This window comes from Canis aureus, chromosome 7 (assembly GCF_053574225.1).
Source record: "Canis aureus isolate CA01 chromosome 7, VMU_Caureus_v.1.0, whole genome shotgun sequence".
NCBI classification, from domain to species: domain Eukaryota; kingdom Metazoa; phylum Chordata; class Mammalia; order Carnivora; family Canidae; genus Canis; species Canis aureus.
Window position 1 is genome coordinate 26,792,670 of NC_135617.1, and position 3,305 is coordinate 26,795,974.

The 3,305-nt window shown below is 36.3% G+C and overlaps 1 pseudogene; it reads right to left on the minus strand.

Annotated features, from left to right (window-relative positions):
• Positions 1-1,087: 1,087 nt before the first annotated feature.
• On the minus strand, positions 1,088-1,833 carry LOC144316799 (small ribosomal subunit protein eS6 pseudogene; annotated as a pseudogene).
• Between the last annotated feature and the right edge of the window lie 1,472 nt (positions 1,834-3,305).

Consider the following 3,305-nt stretch of genomic DNA (forward strand, 5'->3'; position numbering starts at 1 on the left):
AGGTTTTGAATGTGTTTAAGCTCAAAAACTGTTTCCTTTTTTTATCCTGCACTGCATGAAGTAGAGTTCTAAACATATAAGATAATCAATCTTTCTTAATCTGAAATTCACACAAAGGAACATATTTATGATGCAGTGTATTTTTCTTCAAGCAATTATGCAAGATTGTTAGAAAGTTTATGAAAGATTATTTTTACAACTATTTGCAAATTTAAACTTTGTTCAAAAATAAGAAATTTATAAAATCATGATTAATTTTTTTATCCTAGGAAGCAAAAGTTTCAGAAAGATCAAATAGTGAGAGTTCCTAATTCCCAGGACAGAGGTCAAAAGACTTTTTAAAACTTTATATTAAAAAAAAATAATAATAAAAAAAATAAATAAAAATAAAACTTTATATTAATAAAAATACATTGCTAATAGGGCACCTGGGTGCTCAGTCAGTTAAGCGTCTGCCTTTGGCTCAAGTCATGATCTCAGGGTTCTGGGATCAAGCCTCACATTGGGCTCCCTGCTTGGTGAGGAATCTGCTTCTCCCTCTGCCTCTGCCCCTCCCTCTTTCCCTCTCTCTCTTAAATAAATAACAAAATCAGTGGGGGAAAGGTGGAAGGTGAGATGTTTATATCCTAATGAATATGGATGAATGAAGAAATGAAAAATAAATGTTTAAAGAGATGTTTGGAAAAGTGTGACCTATTAATCATTTTGAAGCTTATAAGCTTATAAGCATTTTAAATTACTGAATTTGGACTTAACATGGTGAAAGATTCTACATGGTGATGGAAGCCTGATAAGCTGCTGCTTCTTTTTTTAATGTCTGATCTTGGGGATCCCGGAGTGGCTCAGTGGTTTAGCGCCTGCCTTTGGCCCAGGGCGTGATCCTGGAGTTCCCGGATCAAGTCCTGGGATCGAGTCCTGGGATGGAGTCCCACATTGGGCTCCCCGCATGGGGACTGCTTCTCCCTCTGCCTGTGTCTCTGCCTCTGTGTGTGTGTGTATGTGTGTGTGTGTGTGTGTGTATCTCATGAATAAATAAATAAATAATTTTTTTAAATGTCTGATCTTCTTTATTTGCACTCAGAAAATCTCATTTTTGACTGGACTCAGATTTAAGGTAGCAGCTCTCAGAGAAGATCGCCTCTGTCTCTCAGCAGTCTGTTCCTGGTGGTTTTCTTTGGCCTCCTTCATTCTCTTGGCCAAAAGTTTAGCATATTCTGCATCCTCTTCCTTATTTTTGTTAGTGCACTGTTTCTTCAAAGCAACACACCAACGTTTGTGTTGGAGGACACCTGGTATAACAAGACACTGAATCTTGGGTGCTTTGGTTCTAGGTTTCTTACCTTCTTTGTTTAGGGGCTTTCTCACAACATGCTGAGGAACATCATCTTCTTTAGAGAGACTGAAAAGTATGTGGATTGTGCTAGCTCTTTTGGGCCCCAGGCAACAAGGCACAGTAGTATTGGTAATTCCAGGAATATCCTTTTTCCCCTTTTTTTGCAATAACCAAGTTGAGAACACTGAGATTGGCATCCACATGCAACCCCTAACATATTTGCACTTTCTCTCTCCAGTCCTCCTTGGTGTATAGTAGGAATGCCCCTTACTTGGCAGCAGGTGGACATGGCCATGGGTCAAGACAACCTGCTTCATGCAGAAGCCTTATTTGGCTTCCGCACTGATTTGGACCATGTGACCCTTCCATTCTTCACCCAGAGTATCAGTAGCAACTTCTATGGCTAAATGCTTCTCATAAAAGGTACAAAGTTTGCATTCATCTTCCACTTCAATGAGTTTCTGGCAGTCAGTAGCTGAGAAAGAGATGCTTTGCTTCATCCTGAAGCAGCCTACCACCTCCAAGGTGCCGGGAGAAAGAACCGATAAGCTTCTTCTTAACTTCCTAATAAAGTATTCTTGAGGGCACAAAAATGTAAAAGGTGACTTTGAGATCAAATGTTAAGAAAAGATCCTGGAAAATCCGGGTGGAATTGCCACTAAAGGCATCACCAGGCCAGATGAATTGAGAAATACATTATTGAACCACATATCACCTACTCTACTCTCTGAAACAGGAGAAAAGACCACCCAACCCCAACAAATCAGTACTAAAGACAAAAATGAGAAGCCTGGAAGGAGGACAAAAAGAATAAAATAATGAGAGAAGACAATCCATGTGGGGGGTAGAAGACAAAGAGCCAGCTAGGAATTATAAGTGTTCCAATTTTTTAAAAATTGGAAGTCTTTAAGAAGAGAGTAGAATAATCAAAGTCTACTGAATGCTTAGTGGGTCAAAGCTGTGACTCTAGGAATTGTATATCCATTCAAGTAATTAATCATTTGTGAGAGCAACAGAAAGACTTTCTCAAATAAATAAAGACTAAGAAATATACTACGGAAGTATACCTGTTGTTAAATTTAAATAAGGCGAGATTCTCAAACTTTTTATCTAAATATAAAATCTGTAATTTTATTTTACCTCAAGCACATGAAATAAGAGAAAAATAACAATAATCTCCTTCAGATTTCACAGAGACTTCACAAGTTTTATGCCTTTTAGAAAAAATTTACATCTCCATCAAATTTATTACCAAGGCAACTCATTATTAAGTAAACAACCAATCAAAATTACTGACCTTTCTGAAATTAAAGGTTACCATCAACAGTAGTTAACAATAATCTCTGAAGCCCAGGTATCTTATAAAAATCCTTATCTAAAATTAAAATAAGCGAGAATAGTTTCTAGTTTTCTCTGCAAGTGCAGGGAAAGAAAAAACATTTTCTTCTTATATCATATTGTCTTCTTTTATTCATGATTAGTAAGGCCTGTGTTTTGGTTACCACTGACAGAAAAAGAAGCAGACCTCAAAAGCTCAAAGCATGATATGTAAAAGAATAAAATAGCATTACAATAATCAGAATGTGGAGCATATAAGGCTTTACATCTCACTTTCTCAAAAACACTAATAAGAGATTTACTCCAACTATCTGAAGAACGAATCAATCTAGCATGGACTTCTGCATTATAATCCTGGCTTTCTGACCTACTTAAGCAGGCTACTCTCTAAGACTCAATTTCCTCCTCTGTAAAATGAGGATGTATAATTGAGCCTACATTGTTAGATTCCAATGAAAATCAAATCAGATAGTACAGGTGAAATATTTAACATAGGGTTGTTATACAGTAAGAGCATAATGATGAACAAATAATGTAATAAATCTTTACCTAATAATGTATTAATCATACAGAAATATATTTGTGTTAGTTATCTATAATGTCATTACAAATTCTTCCCAAATTTTAGTGGCTT